The sequence below is a fragment of the Mytilus galloprovincialis genome, chromosome 1, assembly GCF_965363235.1.
Source record: "Mytilus galloprovincialis chromosome 1, xbMytGall1.hap1.1, whole genome shotgun sequence".
Classification (NCBI taxonomy): Eukaryota; Metazoa; Mollusca; class Bivalvia; order Mytilida; family Mytilidae; genus Mytilus; species Mytilus galloprovincialis.
The window spans coordinates 50,262,237-50,273,211 of NC_134838.1; the positions used below are offsets into that span (position 1 = coordinate 50,262,237).

The 10,975-nt window shown below is 33.0% G+C and overlaps 1 long non-coding RNA gene across 1 annotated transcript; it reads left to right on the plus strand.

The window, feature by feature from the left end:
- The first annotated feature begins 5,058 nt into the window (after nt 1-5,058).
- Nucleotides 5,059-10,731, plus strand: LOC143080124 (uncharacterized). Its single transcript, XR_012979631.1, has 2 exons — nt 5,059-5,130; nt 8,850-10,731. It is a non-coding gene; the product is annotated as an uncharacterized LOC143080124 (long non-coding RNA).
- The last annotated feature ends 244 nt before the right edge of the window (nt 10,732-10,975 follow it).

The following is a 10,975-nucleotide window of genomic DNA, read 5'->3' on the forward strand; positions in this document are numbered from 1 at the left end:
TCTTTATTTCTTATAATTACAACTGTCTTGTTTTGGGCCAGCATTGCCTGCCAAAACGTTTAATAATATTTATTCCTTATAATTACAACTGTACATGTCTTGTTTTGGGTCAGCATTGCCTGCCAAAACGTTTTAAGATCTTTATTTCTTATAATTACAACTGTCTTGTTTTGGGTCAGCATTGCCTGCCAAAACATTTTATGATTTTTATTTCATATAATTACAACTGTCTTGTTTTGGGTCAGCATTGGCTGCCAAAACATTTTATGATATTTATTTCTTATAATTACAACTGTCTTGTTTTGGGTCAGCATTGCCTGCCAAAACGTTTTATGATCTTTATTTCTTATAATTACAACTGTCTTGTTTTGGGTCAGCATTGCCTGCCAAAACATTTTATGATTTTATTTCATATAATTACAACTGTCTTGTTTTGGGCCAGCATTGGCTGCCAAAACGGTTTTTATCTTTATTTCACATAATTTCAACCGTATCTAGTTTTGGGTCAGTAAAGCCTGTTTAAACGTTTGTGATCTTTATTTCATACGATTTGTGTTTTTATTGCCGCCCTCCTGTCGATGCTGTCTATACACATTGTCGGGGTGTCAATGGGATCATTCGAAAGGCTATCTTAAAATTACTTTTTAATTTCATGACTCGGTTTAACTTCCTGTTTGTATACATGAATAGTTCGTAAATCATGTTATGGTTTTTAATGTTGCCTATCTAATTCATATTAATTATTCAAATTATATATATAAAAAGACTTGATGGTTTATTCCAATGTTGTCTAAATGCTATGGTCTTTAGAGGTAAATCCATCACAAACCAAAGTTTTTCTTTTTAACTAAACTGGTTATTAACTAAATTGAATTTTTCTTTTGGTTAAATGTTTATGCCCGCGTCACACTGTCCCGATTTTTACGCCGATGGCAACACGATTATGGAAATTTTCAAAATCGGGACTGATCGTATCCAGATCGGGCAATTCGTAGTGCCATCTTTAACCATCGGCCACTTTTTCTAGCCTTCGGTGACAACTTCGGGAAGGGTTCTAAATTTTTTAACATGTTAAAAAATCCCCGAAGGTGCGTCCGATGTTGAGGGTTCGTATTGAGCTCGTATCACCATCCTCACCATCGTAATGTCACCGGGAATGCATCTTTGAACATCGTATTGCATTCGTGTTTCCATCGGGCAGTTTTGACATTACGATGTCTACACGAATGAATCACGAAGCTACCCGAAGGTCTTACGATGGCAACACGACTTCGTGAAGACCTCGTAATCCCGTCGTGTTGCCATCGAATAAAAGTACGAAGGCGACAAGATGGAACTACGACGGCAATAAATCCAGCTAAATGTAAGTTAATTTTCGCGCTAAAATACATTTAAAGTGGCATGCGCGATATTCACTGGTCAGTGTAATACGACAGTTAAGAAAGACGTTCACAAAACATGGAGCTCATTTCATATGATTCTATGAGAACAAGAAAGGCGACAGCGTTGTTTCTATTAATTCAAATGGAACAAGAAGAGCAGCTATTACAGGCTCAGGATTTTCTTTTACAAGTAAAATATTATTTTGTGTCAATTTTTCATATCAAGTAACATAATGAAAATCATAAACGCGCCTCGTACACCAACACTGCAGGTACACCTATATAGGGAAACCAACTTTTTCTTCATTATTCTGATTTTTTATGTATCGTCTGAGTTGTTGTCACACGAATGTTTACTCCATAACCATTTTGTTTTCTATATGTCATATTTTGCCGCATTTGTTGCTTTCCCCACATCCTTCCTTTTGTCTAGTATATTATTATGATATTCTCATGAAAAGAGCTCTTTTTGAATAAAAGGGATCAACGAACCCATTACCTTACCTTTAAGATAGATCAGTAAACATGGGCATAATTATGGGTAATTATTCAGACTAGTGCACACATTTTACAGTTCAAACAAGGCAATGCCGAGCGTGGCATCCCCTCGTATGTAACATATTGGGGACAAATATGGACACTATATATTTGTATATGACACATGCAGAAAATGGTAAATTGAATATGCATATTTGATACATAAACTATTTTTTTAGAAATCGACCAAAACATTCAGTAACTGGAAATACCTTTAATATTGTCTTTAGAACCAGCAGGTAAAAAATGAGCAACCAATTGCCTGTGTATTATGCTGTGTATTATGCTATTTGAAGGAGAAAAAACAAGTCCATCTGCATGACCTTGACCTTCGGCCTTCAACGTAAAAAACGTCAGATTATTACAAGGAGGAACAATATACCAAATGTGGTTAAAATCTTTTGAAGCATAGTGGTTTTAGAGTGTCCACAAGGGTGATATTGCCTTGTATTACAACTGCCACTGTCACCCTTGAATTTTAAAGCGCTTAAGATATTCTTAAAGAGTAACACAATACCAAGTTCTGAGCATTTTGGTTCTACACGCAACTTACATGTAGTAGGCGAGGGGATAATAAACTAAGTTTTATAAGAATTAGACAAAAAGATCGATTTCCCGCCATGTATGGCAGACTTGTACAGTTGGCATTATATGCAGAGACTCAGAGTCAAGTTTTACCCTTCAAGCCAACGGTCTTCCGTCTTATGATTAAACCAGAAATGAAATGTACATATAATATATATTCAATATTGATCAAACAATTTAAAACGCGTGATGCCTTCGGCATATAATTTAAATGCATCGTAAGCTGTACACGACGTCTTTTAGACATCGTATGGCCATCGCGCCATCATCGTAATCCATCGTGTAGCCTTCGTAATCCATCGTGTAGCCTTCGTGATCCATCGTGTAGGCTTCGGCTGAGATATGAAGCTTAAATACCCGTCTTCGGTTAACCTTCGTATGTCCATCTTTTGCTATCGTATATAATTTCGCCACCATCGTATAGACTTCGTTATTCATCGTACTTGCTTCGGTCACTTTTTGGTATTTTAACGAGATCGGGACCAACTTCGTACGAACATACAATTTTCGCATTCGGGTGTCCATCGTATATAAAAATCGGGACAGTGTGACGTGGGCATTATAGTATGTGTCAAAAGCTAGAAATATTTACTCGGTTAAAACTTACATCTTTTAACTTTTATCGCAATTAAGGTACAAACAAAATATATATGAAACATCACTTAAAGCTGGAATATTATATTTTTCATTTAACAACTTTATTTACTACCATACAATACAAACCTTTTAAATGTATTGCATTGGAATAACAGTTTGTTAAAATAAGTTCTGTAGCATGCGAGGAAGAAATGAATTTATTTTATGTAAGTTTTAAGTAAGTTTGGTGTATTCCCCCTTTTTTATAGTGATATTATCGATATAAATTAATACTATTGATATTGATGATGTTCACCAGTCATTAAATTTCTAAAAAGCTGTATTTAAAAAAATTGTGACTAAAACTTTTCTTTTTACCGTATCATGAGTTACGAAAATTATTTCTATAGTCTCATATCAATTCGGATGACAACAAAAATAACTGAGAGTTAAAAAAGGTTTACACTAAATACTTATTTACTAATTTCAATTTAAAAACTTTAACCCTATGGAATTCACCCCGCCACATTATGTATGTATGTGCCTGTTCCAAGCTAGGAGCCTGTAGTTCAGTGGTTGTCGTTTGTTTATGTGTTACATTTAAGTTTTTCGTTCATTTTTTTTTTATATAAATAAGGCCGTTAGTTTTCTCGTTTGAATTGTTTAACATGATCAGTTTGGGGCCTTTTATAGCTGACTATGCAATTATGGGCTTTGCTCATTGTTGAAGGCCGTGCGATGACCTATAGTTGTTAATTTCCGTGTCATTTTGGTCATTGTGGTGAACTGTCTCATTGGCAATCATACTATCTTCTTTTTTATATTTATACATCTTCGATTGAAAAATGTCAAGTGTAGTATGAGAATCCTTAAGTTTACTCATGATCCCTTACAGAAATAGTCAGATATAAAACTTCGTATTTAGGAAGGATCCAGGGCTTCGTAAAAATGTACTTTAGTTTTGTTTGAATTTTCACTGGCCGGAATAAGATTTACACCTTTAATTATTTTTAAAGTAATATCTTGGTATATGATAATATGAACTTTTAATATTTCTGCTAAATGTGGAAACGATTTACATAATAAAGTGATATGTGTTTGGTGTACATGTATGTGAATGTATTTTTTTTTTCAAGTATATATAAATGTATTCACGTCGCCAGAGTCCTCGGGTGGGGGATCCGCTCTTTCAGCCGTAGAGTGGATTTCAGATCCACTCTTTCAGCCTAAGAGTGGATTTGTGGCAGATTTTTCTCCCCACCTTTGCTATTCTTTGTCATTTATTCAATTGACATGATATTAGTTGATGTAATTTCGTATTAATTATGTATTATTATTTCATATTAAATATGAACTTTTATGTCAAATGTTTTATTTGCAAAATGTATTTTTTGCATTTTATGATTTTGAATAAAATTAATGACCTTTTTTCGTCAGTTTAGTTTTTATATCATATAGCAAATCAAGCTCAGACTCTGGCATGTGTATACATAGTATGTTTATGGTATCTAGCTGTCTGTCTTAAATCTATAGCGCTTGACTTAAAATATCGGCGTTATCCCTTTGCATTAAAGATGTTGCAAACTGAAATAAATTTAATGTTTTATCCGAAAGCTGCACATTTTGTCAAACTTCGAAAATAACTTGGATGTTGATAAGCGATGTTCTTCATTTTTGGAATACATATTAACGATTTTTCAAAATCTGTCAAATTTTCATATTAGTTATATTTTTGTTGTTGAAAAAGTTAATAATATTGTTCATGTTGTTACACAGAAACGTATCCCATTTCAATGATATATTTTTTAAGACTTTTTATATGATTTTCATTTACGTGACTGCTAATTCACTTACAATAAGAAAATTTGCTCAATTCACCTGATTAACACGATTAACGAAACATGAATCAATGAATGATAAAGAACGACAAATTGGCAATACTTAATATATGTTCCTCTATATTTAGAATTGATCGACCATACATGACAACTGGTAGGTTTGTTGTTTTTCTTTCCTGGTAGCCATATTTAAAATTGATAAAGCTTACTAGGTAAGTTTGATAACTTTAAATAAATATCTATGTCATACCACACAATAATGATTATATATTGTCAGTTTTTTTTGTGACATTATTCGTTTTCATCAACTAAGCCCTATCTATATAGATGAATAAATTATTATTCACCATACAAGTAAACACACATATCTATGGGTTGGGTTTAAATGTAATAAATAGACTTTGAACCTTATACTAAGTTGGTTCTGTTATTGGACACCCAACAGGTGATATACATTTTTAACATTACATCCATTTTCAACAAATACTTGTAAAAACTATGAATTTAATATTAAGTAGTTGCAAGAGACTAATTACGCCAATATTTTTTTTTATTTCAAAGGACTTTTGATTTTCGATTTTAAAACGCCTGTTTGATCATGTTGATCATGATCATGTTGATATTTCTCTTTTTTTTTTATCACCTGACAATATTCTTCGATGCACTGACGCTCAGTATAGTAAACGATTAGTGATTTTTAAGTTAGAAACAATGACAAACATGATTTTTCAACTTTTTACTTTTCCAATTTGGCATTAACTTGTCATATCAGTTTATACGTTTTACTTGTGAATGTTCACTGTATGTACTATAACACGGGTTTCATTCGGTTTAATGAGAGAAATGATCGTGAATGAATATCTAACGGTGGTCAAGTATTGCTAGACGATCGTGAAAGCTCTGGTACCGGATCGTGAAAGAATTTTTATGTAAATTCTAGGTCAGAATCTGTGAAAAATTCGCTTAATTTTCAAAACGCGGAACGAATCGGAACAAAAAAATATGTCTGTCAAAATGGTTCAACTTCCTCAACATTACTGTGCAATAAGATAAAGAAAATATGCAGTACTTTACAAAAAAAACCACAAAAGGCGCAATGCATGTCTATGGAAATAATTAGAAAAAACACGCTATTTGTACCTATAATGGTCATATTTCAATATATCATGATATATTTGAAATTTAATCTTTGGTGTATCTGATAGTACAGTAAATTAAAAGTATGTTCCTCCCTTAAACGCGTTAATTTGTTTACGAAAACCTTGAATTTTGTTGAATTTTCATTAAACATGATCGTGAAAGATCAGACAACGCATTATTTTGATCGTGAAAGATAATGCGTGACCAGACTTAATACAAGTAATCAAAAAATCAATATTTCTTTTACCATTTTATATACCTGCAACTGGTTGAAACCTGTAACTATTTTGATAAGAATGAACATTAAAGCTATTATTTTATTTTAATTCAACACTTAACATCGAAAGTTAAAAAAAAAAAAACAACTAAAAACGTGTCTAAATTAGTGTGACAAATTCGGCTCTGAGAATCGGTCAATTACAGTTCAGGCAGACCGCCACTATTTAGCCAATAATATGGGTATGCAACGTTTAAACCAAAATATTAACCATCAACCAAAAACTTGCAGCAAAAACAGCATCTTTCATGCACAATTTGAGATTGACCGATAACCAACATTGTGTGCAACAGTACTTTCTTAAGTTCTATTTGTCTTTATATACAACGTAGCAGATGTGAATTGATTTCCAAAGTGATAACTATATACTACAGACTAATTAAGAATACCAGAGCGCAAATGCTGGAATGTCTCGTCTGCTTTAGTTATGATAGTATATTTGTTCAACGTCTGTAATATCAAGGGTTTTACTAGAAGTGTCAAATACGCTTAAGATTGTCAACGGTTCATAAAAAGAGGTCAAGGTCAGATGAACCATGCCATACAGATATCTACAAACAGCCCATACACCAAATATAGGTGTTCCGATCCTCACAGTACCTTATAAACTGACAAATGTAAAAGTTATGCTTGGCCAATTAATTCGGAACATAAGGTCGAAAGTAGATAAACCCTGACAGACAGCCGGACATAGACATCTTACTATCATTCAATATATCAAATACAGTTGACGTCATATATGAAACATGCAGACAGACATGTACAACATACACCAAAATACCGTTGCGCTATAGCATACAGGTATAAAAGGCCAAACAACATAAAACGAACATTGTCAAATGATGTATGATAATGAGGTCAATGTTATTTGAAACCTTGCAGAAGTAAAAAATGTACACCTTACAATCATAATAGCAGAGTTATCTTAAAGCTCAACGAATCCGCGATATGGACTTGACCACGATACTAAATCTTGATCCATGAAATGAGGCAAAGTCGAGGTCAGGTGAATCTTGTCTGACGGACATGTAGATTATAGGATCTAATATACAAAATGTAGTTATCATATAACTCGTGATAAGTGAGTACTTTACATGACAATAAAAACTTCATCCTACAATCAGCCAATTATTATACAAAAAACTTGTTAACAAATGCACAAATAATAATTTGTTTGCATTATCTATACTTGTACAAATAAAATCTCCTGTTACCCCGCTTTTATCTTGAGCAAGCGATAATATGGGTTGTCTTTATGAGTATCAATTCATTTTTGGCTCCTCTTCGAGGTCTATGTTTGAACAAAAGTTTCAAGTGCCGGGAGTAACTTACAGGATAATAGCAATATATGCTTCAATTTATTAAGGATCTTGGCCTATCTAGTTTTTCTAAATACCCATAACAAATGTTAATTATCATATGATTGAAGAATAATTTGAACGTCTTTATAGCATCAGATCTTTCACGATCCTTTTCACGATCTTCAAAAAAGCGGAACTTGATCTTTCACGATCATAAAAATCAATTTTGTGTAAATGTTTCTTTTTTTACCAAGTTTCAGATTATGTTTATACAAAATAACTATGAGAACCATTTGATTCATTCAAATAGAATGCTCTTATTCGGATAGAAGTAGTTTATTTTATTCGAATTTGTGAAAAAATCATGTTTGTTTACATTTTTTATGTCATTGAAATGTCGAGAAGCAACCTGCCTTTTGTTGTTTTGTAAAATTAAACTATATACTTTTAAAACGGGATTTTATCACATACTGATCATAATGTTGAACCATTTTGACAGACAGTTTTATTTTGTTGTAAATTTGTCTGTGTAATAAGTTAAATTAGATTATTTAAATGACCTTTCATATGTCTTCTCGATTAAATATCTTTCACGATCCGGTACCAGAGCTTTCACGATCGTCTCGCAATACTTGACCACCGTTAGATATTCTTTCACGATCATTTTTCTCATTAAACCGAATGACACCCGTGTATAAGATGTGTGCTTTTTACACAAAAAAATTAATCATCAGATACCCAATATATTATGGGTAGTCAGTGGAGTGTAACAGGGTACATCAAGAGAAGCTTGGAATCTTTATAGTTTTTGTAACAAGCAATATTTGATGAATAAAATTATTATGTTATTAAAAAAAAAATATATTATGATATGTAATTTTATCGATTATGCCCTATTATATATTAAGAAACTCTGACTGAATATTTTGATTCGCATATTGGGTGATACATGCGAAACAGCGGACCTTCTACTATAGGCGCACCGGTTGATTTAAAGGTATTATTTGATTAATATTAATTGGAAATGGACTGTTGCCTTTGAAGGTAGATCTATTTGTAATCAAAGCCGGAAATGTTTGTAAATTAAAGTAAATTAAGTACACAGTTTACTATTTAGTGATCACCATTGGTCTGCATTGCAGCGAACCAATTCCAAACGATAAATAATTCTGCAATTTTAACTTTCTCCATTTCATTTTGTTTTCTGTTTTAGAAAATGGAGAAAGTTAAGTGTGAACCATGCAAAGTACGTAACAGAAATAACGTTTCTATTCATTGGTGTGTAATTTGTGAAGAGTCTTTATGTTCAGACTGCACAGAAAACCATCGCTCTATGAAAATATCGCGAAATCATGAACTCATCGATATCAACCGAATGCCTATACAAACAAATATCGCAGAACAATGCTGTTTTAAACACGATAACTTGTCATTTGAATATTTTTGTATCGACCATGATGTTCTATCTTGTAAAGAATGTCTTGCAGAAAGCCATCGTTCTTGTCAGAAAGTAATGTCAGTTGATATAGCATGTAAAGGTGCGAAACAATCTCAGTCATTTATAGATGCAACGGAACTTGTAGACCATGTTTTAGAAACAACACATACTATTGATAAAGACGAACAGGATTTTATTGAAAATATCGTGAAGGAAACTAATTCAGTCAAAACGGCTGTTAGGATAGTAAAAGAAGAAGCAATCGGGCATATTGAAGCACTAGAAAAGTCACTTCTTCATGATTTAGATTTAAAAAAAGACAAGATAATACAAAAATCAAAGACAACAATAAAAGAAACGGAAGATATCAAAAAGAGTACAAAAGACAAACAAGATATATTTGATCTTGTGAACAAACATGGTTCTGATAAGCAAGCATTTATTGCTGTTCATGCGTACAAACAAGATCTCACAGATCTAGAGAAAAGAGTAACTGGTATCACAGAAAAGTCGACCAGATTTACAATAAATCTAAATCCGCAGAAGTTACAGGAATGTATACATTCTATCGGGTCAATAAAACTTAGCGAAGTACCCTCCAACGTAAAATTTGTTCAGAAGAAAAAATGTCAATCTCAAATGCCAATTGTTCAAGCTCAGAGTATGCCACAATTTGTATATAAACAAGATTTAGACACAAAGAACACACGCATTTACGGAATGACAATAAATGATAATAACGAAGTCATATTAGTTGACCCATTCGGATTGGGTGGAATATTAGTATATGACAAAAATGATAATTTCAAGTATCAAATTGAGACCAAACATCAACCTTGGGATATAGCTCTAATCCCTGGAAAAAACTTAGGTGTTCTGACATCTGAGCATGAAGACGTCTTGGAGTTTGTTGACTTTGATAAGAAAAACATTTCTAGAACAGTGCCAATAAAGAAAAGTAGTCAGGGAGGCGTTGCTGTCTTAAATAAAAACATATATGTTGGATGCAAAGGGAACATTAACATTCTGGATCTTGAGGGAAGATTTATTCGGTCAATAAAATTAAAAAATGAGAAAGTGGAACCTTGGTTTATGACATTGGATAAATCTGAAAACATCTATTACACCGGCGAAAACAAACTGTGTTGTATAAGAAGCGATGGTACAGAAGTTTATACATACTCCGCACCAGATAACGATAATCTGTGGAAGTTAGCAGTTGACAACAATGGTTATGTTTATGTTGCTGTTCAGAAGAGAGGAGTATACAGAATTAAGCCAGACGGTAAATTAATGGACATCGTTATCAAGGATAAAAACCATCGTTATTCTGTTGGAATTTGCTTTAATATTCAATTTACAAAAATGATTCTTTCACGAGGACGCACTATATCCGTGTTTAATCAGAAATAATACAACATCTGCGAATTTGTGCTATGACTTTGTTCTGATATATTTTGTGTCGGTAGGAAAGCTTTAAATTGTTTAAACAATATCATTTAAGAGGTGATCAACATCTTTTTCGGAAAATTGCTTCGTTCAAGTCGCATTTGTATATTGAATACTACAGCAAGAATTTTTATGGGCTGTCAGAGGATGGAAAATTGGATAAAAACGTACAGTTTTATTGGAAGAAAATGCAGATACGTTATAGGAAGAAATTGTTATTTCTATATATGTAAATTGATTACTTATAGGCCCTATTGTAGATATCCAAAGGGCCAAGTGAGCTTTTCTCATCACCTGGCGTCCGTCGTCGTCCGTCGTCGTCCGTCGTCGTCCGTCGTTAGCTTTTACAAAAATCTTCTCCTCTGAAACTACTGGGCCAAATTTTACCAAACTTGGCCACAATCATTATTAGGGTATCTAGTTTAAAATTGTGTCCGGTGACCCGGCCAACC